General features: G+C 32.3%; 1 protein-coding gene across 3 annotated transcripts in view; it reads right to left on the minus strand.

The window, feature by feature from the left end:
• The window catches only part of CSMD3 (CUB and Sushi multiple domains 3), a 1194711-nt gene that overhangs the window by 1100832 nt on the left and 78771 nt on the right, over positions 1-15108 (minus strand). The window lies entirely within an intron of this gene.

Below are 15108 nucleotides of genomic sequence, written 5' to 3' on the forward strand. Positions count from 1 at the left end.
GGTGCCAGCGGGAGGGTGGGAGGGAGGCTGAGTGAAATTTATAAAGTGGATTAAGAGTACACTTATCATGATGAGTACTGAGTTATATATAAGTTAAATTTTTATTTAAATTCTAGTTAGTTAACATACTGTGTAATATTAGTTTCAGGTGTACAATATAGTGATTCAACACTTCCATAAGTCACCTGGTACACATCACAGCATAGAATTACTGAATCATTATATTGTACATTTGAAACTAATATAACATCATAGGTTAATTATACTTCAATTAAAAATAAATAAAAATAACAAAAAGGAGAAAATATTGCTATGAAAAATCACTTTATTGAAATTCCATGTTTTCCACAAGTTGTCATAAAAAGTAGATAAAACAACCTGCTTTTCTTCTATCATATTATTAAAAATAATTCAAAACTAATGTACTTTTTGCACAATAGGTCATTTAAATTTGCATGTGTGAAATTATAATTTCAAGCAACTGGGCATTTATGACATTTATAAGAACTGCATCCATTTATAAGCTATGAAGCATAACTTAAATAGAAATCATACTGGCAGAAAAGATATTACTATTTCATTAATAGCAGCAAATATAGTCCTCATACAAGCTAATCACAAAGCTTGATTGACCAATTTAAGCACTACTCAGTGTTATTTCTAATTTTACATACACATGTGAATTAAACATTAGACTGATCTTAAAGAAAAATTTAGATTTTAATAAGTATATCCATAAGTTTGATTGGCCACAGTCTGTATAAATAAGTTCGTCAGAAAAATCTGTATCTCTCTAAAGCATTCAGGAAAAAGGCATTTCCAGCTAAAAACTGAAAATAATGCTTGTGAAGTTAGACTAGAGTTAAACATAGAAATCTAGCTGGTAGACTATTTTGATTCAAAAACAATTATTGAAAAAGAACTATGGGCTAGCAACTCTACTAGGTTTGGAACATACAAAGATAAATAAAGCCCAGTTCACAATCTTGACATCCTTATAGATCAGAAGGGAAAATATGATTTGATAAAGGTAGTAAAGAAGTAGTTATTGAGTTATATAGGGCACAGAGAAGAGGCTAAGCGTTAAATTGAAAATATTTCCCATTTGGTAACCTCCATGAAGAAAAGTAAGTATATTATGTTTGATCTTTAAATAATACTTTCTAGTGTACTTTTTAGTAAAAAAAATTGTGTAAAATTGACAGTTTCCCCTGTAGTTATGAAGCCCATCCCTGGTGCTATGTGTAGTAGACTACTACAGTGTGAAATAATTTAATGAAAACTATTCATGACAAACTGTGTAGGTAGACAAAGCAGATATCTCTCTTTACTCAATACTTTTACCATTTCACTTTCTAAATGCGGTGGGAGTTACCTCTTCTGTACTCTTGACATTTGTTTCCTTGTGGTGTCCTTTTTTTCCTAGTAGAGTAGTATACCTTCCTCTCTCAATGCTTTCCTGTCTAGTTCCTAAGAGAGGAAGTGACAACCTGATTGGTGTGTTTAGAAAGAGAAACTGGATATACACAATAGCTCATCCTCCACTCCATCTTCCTCTTGGGAGTTAGTTCTCTTCCTGACTGCCCACAAATTTTAAATATTTTAAATGCAGCATTTGCTTCTAAGAGCCAGGAAGCCTGAAGTTTTAATGATGTTAACTTGGGATTCTGACACTAAGGAGATACAGATGTTCAGTCTTCTTCCTTGAAAATACTCCTCTACCCAGTCGGTATTGACTTATGTCCCTCATCTTCCTGGCAGAGATTTTATCTCTTGTGTTTACTTTTTTTAAACTAGTTATTATATTTATTAATTCCTAAAGTATTCTAAAGGGTTAATTGATTGAGAGTATAACAATTTGTTTTGCATATTTGGACCACATATTTAAAGAAATGAGTAATTTTATTAAATATTTAAAGTAATATTTTAATTAACAATTAATTGCATATGAAAATGCACAAACATGTTTAAAAGTATTGGAAAACATGTATGACATGTCTTTTTTTTTTATCATTGGAGGGTGGGAGGACCATATTCAGTCAGAAGACTCAGAACATAAAGAAGTTGGTTCAATATGCCTGTGTCTAAAGCATGTGCTACCACTTCCCATCTCCATGAAAATGCAAAAGTTCTTTGTAATTATGATTTCCCACCTGGGAACTGTGGCTATTAATACAACTATGATCACTCTGATGATTAAATAATGTTTTAGTGTTGATCAGGTGAGATAAGCACAAGATTTAAAGCCTTGACACTGTAATATATTTGAATGTTAAATATCAGAATTTATTGTGTACATTAATCAAATAAAATAGATAATCTGCATCAAGTTGGTTTTTCTTTTTTTTTTTTAAGTTCTTTTTTAAATTCCAGTTAGTTAACACTCAATGTAATATTAGTTTCAGGAGTATAATATATTGATTCAACATTTCCATGCAACACCTGGTGTTCATCACAAGCGCACTCCTTAATCCCCATCACCTACTTCACCTATCCCCCTCACTTACCTCCCCTATGTTAACCATCATTTTGTTCTCTATAATTAAGAGTCTGTTTCTTGGTGTGCCTCTCTTCTTTATTTTTACCCTTGCTCCTCTGTTTTGTTTCTTAAATTCCACATATGAGTAAAATCATATAGTATTTGTCTTTCTCTGACATTTTTCCTTAGCATAATATTCTCTAGCTTCATCTATGTCATTGCACATAGCATAATTTCATTCTTTTTATTGGCTGAGTAATATTCCATTAGATGTTATGTCTGTTTACATCTTCTTTATTTATCAGTTGATGGACACTTGCGCTGTTTCCATAGCTTGACTATTGTAGGAAATGCTGCTATGAACATCGGGGTGCATGGATCCCTTCCAATTAATATTTTTGTATTCTTTGGATTAAAAAAATCCAGCAGTGCAATTGCTGGAATTCAATTTTTACTTTTTTGAGGAACATCCATACTGTTTTCCAGAATGGCTACACAAGTTTACATTCTCACCAACAGTACAAGAGGTTTCCTTTTTCTCCACATCTTTGCCAAAACTAGTTTTATGGGTTTTCATTTCAGTCATTCTGACAGGTGTGAGGTAGTATCTTATTGTAGTTTGGACTTGTTCCTTGATGATGAACAATGTTGAGTATCTTTGCACATGTCTGTTAGCCATCTGGATGTCTTATTTGGAAAAAATGTCTATTCATGTCCTCTGTCCATTTTGAACTGGATCATTTGTTTTTTTTGGGTGTTGAGTTTTATGAATTCTTGGTATATTTTGGATACCAACCCTTTATCAGTTATGTCATGAAATATGTCCAAATAGCTTCTTCCATTCCATAAGTTGCCTTTTGGTGATTGTTTCCTACACTGTGCAGAAGTTTTAACTTGGGTGAAGTCCCAGTAGCATTCCAACAAGTGCCCCCCTTAATGCCTATCAACCATTTTCCCCTCTTCCCTACCCCCCATCAACCCTCAGATTGTTCTCTGTATTTAAGTGTCTCATATGGTTTGCCTCCCGCCCTCTCTGTTTGTATGACCATGAAGAAAAATATAAACTATAATGTAACCATGTACATAGTGGGAACCAATGCATCATGTTATAGTGAGGGAAATACATTTATATGTCTGACCTGGAAATTTTTAAGGGAAAAAAAAAAACTATAGACAAATTTTCAAAGCATAATCTTATTTAGTATATAAATCTAATAGTATTTACAAATAAATACTATTAACAATAAAAATGGTAAAAAGGGAGAGATTTTGCAGTGTGGATGCACCTATCATATGCAAGAAGCAGTGTGAGATGAGAAACCACTGTGCCGATTGCAGGTTGTGGCAGGATCTTTATGTGAAGTTTGTGGTGAAAATCTGGTAAAAGTGAGTCCATATGTGCTCAAATTTTTCATACTTTCTAGATTCCAAAATGTGAAAGAAATAATAATATTTACTCTGTGAAAATTTTTAAACGGTGAAAACTTGTAATATGGATAAATATAAAAATAAGCAATAAAAAATTAGTGGAATGTTTAAAAACAGAAGAATGTCATAAACCAACAGTCAATGGTGCATGCCATTTTTGGTAATGGGAAGAAATAAAATCCCCTACTAAACATGCCATGCTAGGCAGTCTCCTATCTTTTTTTTTTTTTNAGGCGCCCCGGCACTCTCGTATCTTAGCACACTGCCAGTAAAGAATGGTCATTAACAACAGCAACAACGGCAAAAGATGGAGGTAGTGATTCCTAGAATATAAATAAATTACTTTAGAAAATGACTTTTAACCTCACAGCAAGTACTTTCTAGTTTGTCAGAGTCTTACAGATGGAAGGGAGGATTTCTTCTTATTTCAAGGAACCCACTGCCATAATTTCCAATGTGCTTGGCTAGGAAATAAAATTCTTAAAATAGTGTCTCCAGCACCACACATCACATTCATTCCTCTCCCTACATAATTATGTCACTATGAAAGGACTTCACTTTAGGTGGATGTTTTTCAGATGATGTATATATGGCTTGAAGGAAGGACTCATTTACCAGGATTCTGTAGGATATGGATACTGGCTGACCTTAAATATGTCCCATTATTTGAGGAATGCCAACTTCCAGAGGCTCTACTGGCCAAGATACATGCAGCTCCTTGGGGCAAGTATGCTTCAATTGCATCTGCAAAGTGATTTCTATGTGGTTATACCTGCCAAAAATAAGTATACAAAAAGTGCAGGTGCAGTGGAGAAGATCCATCCCATTTTGCTTTCTGATTCTAACTTTCCAGTAGAAGGACCCACATTAATGGAATCTAAACTGTTTTAATGGCTCTAATGCACAACATATCTGTCTACATAGATGTAACATTTTTGATTCATGAGACAGTAATTCTGTTCAGTTTATATTCATGGGGGAAACGAATTAAACTTTTATTTTATTCCTAGTAGCAAAGTATAGGAATAAATATAACCAGTACTCATGCAAAAATTCCCCACACCACTCAAGTTCCCTTTAGTGAAAGCCTTTAAGAACCTAACAGAAAGGTGTATTATTATTATTACTTTTCTCCCAACAAATCATGCTATTACAAAATAGTATCCTTAGAAAATCCAGTTTCTTTTCTAATCACAAAAGATTATTCTTTCAAGGTTTTCCAATTAAAGTTGGAATTTACATGTAACAATGTTTCCTGAATTCTGATTGACATTAAAAATATGTATGAAACCATAAAAGACTCTTAAATACAGAAAACAAACTGAGGGTGTTGAGTGGAAGAATGGGCTAAATGGGCATTAAAGAGGACAATTGTTGGGCTTAGCACCAAGTACTATTTATAAGTAATAAATTGCTAAATTCTATTCCTGAAATCATTATTACACTATATGTTAACTAAGTTGGATTTAAACAAAATATGTATGAATATTGTAGTATCAGTATCAACTATTTTCATTTTAAGATATAATGTTAATAGTATTGACAATCAATATGTGTTCAATTTCTTATATCCTTGATCCTATTCATTGCTTATAACAATCTCCTATTACAGATACTGTTCCATTTCACTCTTACCAATCTGAAAATCACAGTTTACAGAAGTTTTACAGTTTGTAAAAGGAGTCACAGTCAGTAGGTGGTATATCAAAAATTTGAACCAGATATGCCTAAATTTTGAGTCTGATTTTTTTTTTTTGCCATTAAGTCACATTGAGTCTTGTAAAGTTAATCAATAAATTGTGACTCCATAGAGTCTTGGTCACAATTACTGCTTTTGAGGTTTACAGTCAAATTACACAATATAATTGTTAGATGTAATAACACACCAAAAGCTCCTTTTATTGCTTATCAATTATTCACATGTACCTTTGAAGATTTTTGGTACAGGTCTTTAATAGGTAAGGATTTTCCAAGTATTTTGTCTCAGTCCATGGCTCATTTTTAAAATTCTTTTAGGAGTATCTGTCAAGAGTATATTAGTTTTTGGTGACTACATAACTGATGAGTGAATACATCAGAAATGAATTTTCTTCCAGTTTTGGAGACCAGAACTTTTACTGGATGGGACAAAGGTGTTAGTCAACTCCCTTTAGAATACTCCCTTAAGAACTTCTGGGGGGGGGGCGCCTGGGGGGCTTAGTCGGTTAAGCGTCCGACTTTCGCTTAGGTCATGATCTCGCGGTTCGTGGGTTCGAGCCCCGCGTCGGGCTCTGTGCTGACTGCCAGCTCAGAGCCTGGAGCCTGTTTCAGTCTGTGACTCCCTCTCTCTCTGACCCTCCCCTGCTCACGCTGTCTCTCTCTCTCCTAGAAATAAATAAAAATATTAAAAAAAAAAAAGAACTTCTAGGGGAAAATGTTCTTTTAGCTTCTAAGTTCTGGTGTGTGGTGTGATCTGATTGCTCCATCACTACCTCTTTCTTTACTTTCATCTTTTCTTGTGTATAATCTCCCTCTGACTCTTTCTTCCAAACATTGGATTTAGGGACCATCTAGATGATCTAAGATAAAGTCCCCATGTCAAGATCTTAATCAGATCTACAATGACCCTTTTTCTTCTAAGATCACATTTACAGATTCCAAGGATCAGGGCCTGATATGCTTGTATGGGTATTATTCAGCCTGCTATACAGAGCAGAAGTGTTTAATTGAATAATGTCCTATATAGCAACACATTTTTTTCATGGATCATGCTTTTGATATTATATCAAGACACTCAACATCAAACTTAAGATGACACAGATTTCCTATGTATTCTTCTAGAAGTTTTATGGTTTTGCATTTAACATTTGTTGAGATTTAAGGTTCATTTTGAGTTAATTTTTAAAAATCACTTCATTGAGGTATGTTGACATGCCACAAACTGTATATATTTAATATGTACAACCTGGCAAGTTTGGAGATATGAACACAAACCATCATCAAAATCCTTGCCAAAAACATATCCATCACCATCAAAAATTTCCTCCCTCTCCCAATATTTGATGGGAGATTATTTGATGGTAATGAGGATAAATATCCTTAACATAAGAACCACCCTCTTATCAAACTTTTAAGCGTATAAATACAGTATTGTTAACTATAGGTTCATGCTGTACAGTGAGTCCTAGGATTTATTCATCTGGTATAACTGAAACTTTATATCTTCTAACTAATACATTTTCATTTTCCTCTTCCACTTAGCCACTGGCAAAGACCTTCTACTCTATACTTCTACGATTTGACTATTTCAAGTTCCTCAGATAAGTGAGATCATACAATATTTGTCTTTCTCTGACTGGCTTATTTCACTAAACATATTATACTCTGGGTTCATCCTGGTTGTCACAAATAGCAGGATTTCCTTCCTTTTTAAAGATGAATAGTGTGTGTGTGTGTGTGCGTGTGTGTGTGTGTATTTAAGTTTTTATTTAAATACCAGTTAACATACAGTGTAATATTAGTTTCATGTGTACAATATAGTGATTCAGCACTTCCATACAATACGCTGTGCTTATTCATATATCAGATTATCTTTATCCATTTATCCATCGATGGACATTTAGATTGCTCCCATCTCTTGGTTATTGTGAATAATGCTGCAATGAACATGGGTGTACAAGTACGTACATGAGTGAACAGCATCTATTTTGAATAAAACTTTTTTTAGTATATAATGTACGATAATGAAAATAAGCAGTGGTCCCCCATCCCGTACCCCCTTAATAATTTAAAATACAAGTTTTTTTTCTTCTTATTGGCTCAGATCAAAATTGAAAACAGTGGTAATTTATATGCATATTTGCATATATTCCTTGACTTCAGAATTGGTTTTTGAGAAAACTAAATATTTGAGTGTCTGTGTTTACATGTCTGACAAAATCTGTTTGCTGATTTACAAGCTTTACAATATAGAAATAAAGCTATACTTTTTATAACCTCTTCTAAACATAATCTGCTATATCTTTTTTGTTGTTCTTATTAAGTTTTTAATTTTAATACCAATATAGTTAACATGCAGTGTTATATTAGTTTCAGGTGTACAATATAGTGATTCAACAATTCAATAGGTTACTCAGTGCTCATCATAATAAGTGCACTCTTAATTACCATCATCTGTTTTGCCCATACCCCCACCATCTCCCCTGTGGTAAACCTCTGTTTGTTCTCTATAGTTAAGAGTCTGTTTTGGGGTGCCTGGGTGGCTCAGTCGGTTAAGCATCCGACTTCGGCTCAGGTCATGATCTCACGGTTTGTGGGTTCTAGCCCTGTGTCAGGCTCTGTGCTGACAGCCAGCTCAGAGCCTGGAGCCTGCTTCAGATTCTGTGTCTCCCTCTCTCTCTGAGTGTCCCCTGCTCACACTGTCTCTCTCTGACTCTCAAAAATAAAAAAATAAAAAATAAAAAAAAAGTGTCTGTTTTTTGGTCTCTTTTTTTCCTTTGCTCGTTTGTTTTGTTTCCTAAGTTCCGCATATGTGTGAAATCATGGTATTTGTCCTTCTCTGACTGACTTGTTTCACTTAGCTTTTATATTCTCTAGGTCTATCCATGTTGTTGCAAATGGCAAAACATAATCTACTATATCTTAATAGCTATTGTATCTTGGGATTATGGGTTAACCATTAAAAATTATGCTTACACAATGATACCGGGAAGAACCAGAGTTATGTAAATCATTGGTGTAAAAGCAAAGAAGCTCTCTTTCCTCTACAGTATTTAAATATACAACAAAACCTTATTTATTGAAATTAGGTTATTCCCTTGAAGGTAAGTTTTTAAAAATAGCTTTCCAAATATGTTGAAAGGAGATCTTCCTAAGGCTGAAGCTAAAATATTCAAGATCAATGTGTGATTGACTCATTTAAATCAGATTAACAATTCAGTTTCAGGAAAAAAATGAGTCTACTTAGTGTTTCCCTAAATTTAATGAATGCTTGCTAATTAGACAATAACAATTATAAAGTAAATTGCACTGCGAAATCTTCAACACATATTCCTGTTTAGAAACGTCATTTGTGTTTTCTTTACTAGCTATTATTATCTCATTCATCACCAGTTCTGATATAACATATTGTTTTTGCAAATTTTTAAGGTTTTCATGAAAATTTTGAGCTAATGGAGATTGTAAAATGAATCCCTACCTATCATGACTTTTCCACATTTACTTAATCTTCTAATAATTTTATTATTTATGTTACAGATTTCTTCATTTACATTCCCTCTAAGCCTAGACATTGCTTTACAAAGTTGCACACATGAATTTACCTATTATGACTTAAAACAGAATTATGATTACTCCAAGATTTTGAACCTCTCTTACTGAATTAAAATAAAATCTGAACTCTTTCCCATGGTCTGAACAGGCCATAATCTAGTTCTTACTTACCTTTGTAACTTCATTTTACATCAAGCACCCCTTTGTTCTCTATATTTCTTACAGTTGACTCTTAGTTCTCAAGTGAACCAAGGTCTTCTCATGTTTGGCCTTACACTTGTTATTTCCTATGTCTGGAACACTGTTTGCCTGACCATTTCATAATTGTCTTCCTTTCACAATTCAAGCCTCAACCCAAAACATATCTTCAGAAAATAGCCTTCCCTGGCCACCATCTCTAAAATGGTCTTTACCTTCTCACTATGTGTTCTATCACAGTCCCCTTTTATATTTTTCATGGTAATTGCAATCTAAATTATTTCATTTACCCAGTTACATATTTACTGTCAATATCCACTAGTTAAATGGAACATTACTGGGGTGATTCCTTGTTACAACCTGCTGATGTAATATTGCCTGGAAATATTAGGTTGTACATAGATATTTGTTGGGGAAAAATGACATTATTAATTATACTTCCTATGTGTCCTCTTTGGGATACAAGTCAAATAGAGATTGTCCTTTCTCAAATAATTTTGCCACCCAATAGCACAACTTGGCTAATTGCCAGACTACCAAACTTCTAAGGCAACAATTCCCTCTTGACTAATATCAACTTCATTCTACCCAGCTGTTACAATAGAAACTTCTCTTTTGGTTAATTCACCTTTGAGGTCAACCTCAGGAGAAATGTCTCTAGTCCAAAAAAAGATTTCTGTTTACAAGAATAGAAAACATTTGCTAGATCTCATCTTAAATAAGCTTGGATATCTAGGCTCACTACTGGCCTTTAAACCCAAAGTTTCACATTTATCAACATTGACTGGCATTATAACATATATATCTGTGTGTCTGGATGTTTTCTAAATACCAGCAATTTCCTTTGCAGTACATTTCCTAGCAGAAAGTAGTGAAAGTGGATAAATATGTCCCTTAATATTAATATCTTGATATATCACTTTTCTTTATATATCATAATATTTATCTGCCTACCGGGTAAAATTTAAAACACAATCTGAATTTTCAACATTTCAATTTTTTCATTTTATTTTGGATCATTTTTATTATTTTTAAAATTTTTTACTATTGAGGTATAGTCAACATGTAATTTTGAGTTAGTTTCAGGTGTACACCATCATGATTCAACAATTTCATCCCTTATGCATCACTCACCACAATAAGTGTAGTTACCATCTGTCACCATACAATGTTATTATAAGTCTGAGGAGGGGTAATCTTGGCAAAGGAAATGGTGACCTCACCACACATAGTCAATACTTTTAGCCTTAAAAACTGTATTATTAAGATCTGATTTCATGTTCTAATATCAATTGATATTTACTTTAATGTTTTAAAATTTCTGTCAATGCACATGTTATCTAGGTAGCACCTAGTCCTACTTTGATTCTACTTTAATCTTTATTTAGCTGAGGTGTTCTTCAATGAAGGTAACATTTGCTGAGGAAATGAACAGTGAGATTGCTGGAATTGGTGGAGCACTATAGGAATCATGTATAGCAAATCACCAAGGAAGCATGGGTAGTTTTGCTGTCCTCTTAAGTTAATCCGCTGGGGCAGACACATCCATTAAAGTATAATTTAATGGAAAATGTATAACAAAAATCATTCGTGAATAAAACTTAATCAGCTCAATGGTAGCAAATGAGGCAAACAAAAGAAGAAATTAATCATTTTAATTCTTCGGGCCAGTATTAGTGTTTTTATTATAGTTAAATCTCTATCATTCATCACCATGTTTTACATAAGAATAATGATTCAGTTAGAAAATAATTCCACTCTTATTTTAGTTACTTAGTGAATACAAGTCCCAGAGAATCTGTATGCTAGTAATAATAAAGATCAGACTAGAGTTTTGAAAAGAGTGAAATGAATTTGGGGATCCAAATTCTTGGATGAATTCTTGTTATCTATATTTACCTTACATCTGTTTTAGTTCTCTTGAGAAAGAGAAGTTTCTCTGTGATAAACATAAAAATGGATTGTTGACAAGAGGGAAAAGACATTCTTAACTCAGAGAAAAGTCTTCTCAAATATAGAATAGTATAACAAACTAGAGTGGCAAGTATTTGAATATGACTGAAATATAAGCTTTGTGACTCACTTTCAGGCTTTGTGATTCTGCAAGGCCAAGTATAATTTTTTCCTGTATTTGGAAGGCAAATTTATTCTCATATAAGTGAATAGGCTTGCAAGGTATCTTGCAATTTTAAAATTCTGTGAGTCACTATTACAATATTATTTTGCATATATTCACAGTTGCACACAAATCGACAGTTAATATCCTTTGTTCTCTTAATACCCAAGTAGTTACCATATTAATTTGTTAACTTTTTGCCTCTTTGGCCACGTGTAGCTTAGAAACGTGAGGCTACAGGGAATGAATCTGAGGATTACTTTGTTAATATCTGGGATCCCAATTTCTTAATACTTGACATGGGAGTCTGGATTGGAAGATCTGTTTATCATTTTGCTAAATTTTAAATTTTTCATGAATGCTTTAAACTCTAATTTTGATGCAAATGAAACAGGCACATAGCCAGCAGAGGGAGTCCTGATCTTATTCCCCAAATTATAGAACCTCTTTTGGCACTCGGTTGCAAGAAATCTGGCTGATTTTTTTAATATGATCTTAAAAGTATGGGAAAAATATATGCTCAGTTTTTAAAGAGTAAAAAATATAGAGGTGTAATATGCTGTAAAATTTCTCTAATGATACAACCGAGTTTTTTAACTGTGTAAAATTAGCATTTTCATTTGATCTTCATCAGGATTAGCCTCTAGTCCCAACAGCCACTGTGAAGCAGAATTAAATCCTCTAATCTTTCAATAACAGTGAAGGAAAAGATTTTGGCTGGAATTAAACACACACAGATGGTATTCCTATATTCTGTGCCTCTTGCAGAACACCTGCTACAAATCTCTACTCAAAACCGTTAAGGAAATACACACATATATACGTGTGTGTGTACATTTATATACATATATGTATATATATATATATATATGTTGGTTTTTATTTATTCAAAAATAATTTTCCTAATGATTCATTATGAACTAAAATAATTTGTGATGTTATCTTTTAATTTATGGATGGCATACAACTTTCTCATTTTGGAGCCTATTTTAATCTATTGATACTATATACATACCTTCTTCAAATATTTTTCAATTTCAAATATAAATTTAAAGTTGATTAAACATGTACATGTGCTAATGCACATGGTCTAACGCTTTCAGTCTCTGCATATGTATATATTAATTGACAAAATATAAATTTTAATTAACTTTACTATTACTTTAAAATATCAACATTTTTTTTCTTATTTTAAATCTTCCTTTAATGTTAAGAACATCATAAAACTTGTACTTCCATTAAATTCCCACCCTTAATTCAGTTATTCACTTTTACTGAATGTTAACATGGAGTGAGGTTCACACCTTTGAATTATTCCATTGGCATTCAACTTTTCTTTTAGAATCTAAATCTTGAAGGAGATATAAAATAGTAATCTTAATATATTTAATGCTAATTTACTCACCAGAGGTGAAAAAAAACCCAACTAGTTAGGTGAAAAAGTGAAAGGATAATGAAATAAAAAAAATACTGTATTTAATAGGCCAGTTAAAAATCAGAGAAGTCAGACAGAATAGGTAGTGAAGGACGCAAGTTCAAATGTCTCTGTATCTCGGTGTTTCCTAAGTACCAGTCTTATCTCTAGGGAAAGCATTTGGGAGGCAGGAGGTAGAAATAGTGTTGTGTGAGTAGTAAATGAAAATAATTAAGATTTTTAAAACAAGCAAGGTATATATGGCAATATATTCTTTGTATAGATAGACTTATTTAAAATCTTATTTATGTTGCTACATATAACTTGCCTGTTCATAAGCTATTTATCAGACAATTTTTTTCAAATTTATGTTGTTTATGCAAATATACTACATATGAGTGTGTTTATATATGCATTACTCTTCTGTGTTATATACTGTTTACTGTTTACATAAGTACTTTTTATCTGAATATAAATATGGATACATATTGATATTGATATGGACATTTACAGAGAAAAAAAAACATCTTTGAGATAATATGTTGCTGTCAGTTGGTCAACAAATATAAATATATATATTAAACATCAACTATGTGCTAGTAGTTGTCAAGTATATATTCACAATTTGGAAAGTTAACATTAAACTTATAGTCTTATGTAAGCCATTCTTATCATCTTACATGGAAGTTGTCTGTCTCCTTGTGCCCATCATGGAAGGAAGCAGGGAAGGCTCAAAGGCAGCCAGTAGAAAACATTCCAAGACTAAAAGCCAAACACATCCTCACACATATAGACCCACACATACACAGGAAAAAAAGAAGCTATCAATAAATACTTTGCAAAGAGTAGCAGAAGAAACAAACCTCCTTAGCTCTAAAGCCAATAGAAACCATTAAAAAACATAAAAACAAAACAAAAAAACAAAACAAAAAAAAAGAAAAGAGGAAAAACTGTTCTTGGACTAAACTAAATAGTATATTTAGCAATTAGTATTAATGAGACAAATTAAAAAATCTGCCAACATGATATAATAATGTCTTATATAAGAATAGAATATTATTAAAATGGCTTACATAAGAATTAGAAGAACTTGGAAATGAAACAAGGGCAAGCCACATTTAATCATAACTAAGGTAAGGGTCTTCATGAATTACTTAGGTTAAGGAAACTTAAGATTGGTAGAGTCACATATAATTAACTTTATTTTAATACAAAACATTTTTCCAAAATTTAGGGGTAAGGCAAAAGATGGTTGTATGCTCTTTTGATGCCATACTGGAACATTATCAAAGATGCATGCCCAAAGATTATCTATCTGTGTAAATGTAACTTTTATTTATTCAATTAGCAAACAAAAAATATAGTCTATGAAATCATCTGTTAAATTGTTGGTTTTGTCTGAATAAGAAACATTTATTTTCTGTCTAGTAGAAAAGATACTCTCAAAAGTGATAGTTTCTTGTGGGATATTAGCCAGTTCTATATCCAATCTTGCAATCTTATTTCAACATTTTTTCTTCAGTAACCATAAATTTTCAGCACTTCAAATGGTTTCTGAACCACCTTAACCATGTGATTGTTTCCTCCTTAATGAGATAAAATTTTGACATGTGTATATTCTATATTTCAGTGTGTGTGTTGGCGTTTAACTTTTCAAAAATTATACTTCCATTATTTAGTAAGTTATGTATAGTGGGCTTTATTTAAGTTAGGGTGTCCAGTTATGTTTATCTGATCATTTGGTTGTCTTCATACAGCCAAAACTTCAAAGATCCGTAGATGTGCTTCTTATATTTGCCTTGACTGCAGTCCTATATTGATTTAGGTGCAATTATTTTTTACCATGCTGAGAAGACATGTAAGTAACACCTCATTAAGAATGTTATTTTGTTGGGTAAGTTGTAAATCTTACTTTTGTTTTAACATGTTCTTAATTATTTGGTTATTGGAGGTATTATAACCTCATGTTAAAGTAAAAATGAATAAGATTTTGTAATTTATTGTATTGTACATATAATTATATAAGCTTATTTGAAAGTACTTTAAAACCAACATAATTTTAAAATATAAATAAGACATTTCATGTAGTGATACATATTTTATTTAAGACTAACTCAATACCATCTTTTTAGAAGATGATTCGATGCCTTTCATTATTATGGACATTTACAATTAAGTACATTTGAACAAAGAAGATGAAATTTAATTATTTTTTAAAGGCAG

The sequence above is a fragment of the Crocuta crocuta genome, unplaced genomic scaffold (genome assembly GCF_008692635.1).
Source record: "Crocuta crocuta isolate KB4526 unplaced genomic scaffold, BGI_CrCroc_1.0 scaffold479, whole genome shotgun sequence".
NCBI lineage: Eukaryota > Metazoa > Chordata > Mammalia > Carnivora > Hyaenidae > Crocuta > Crocuta crocuta.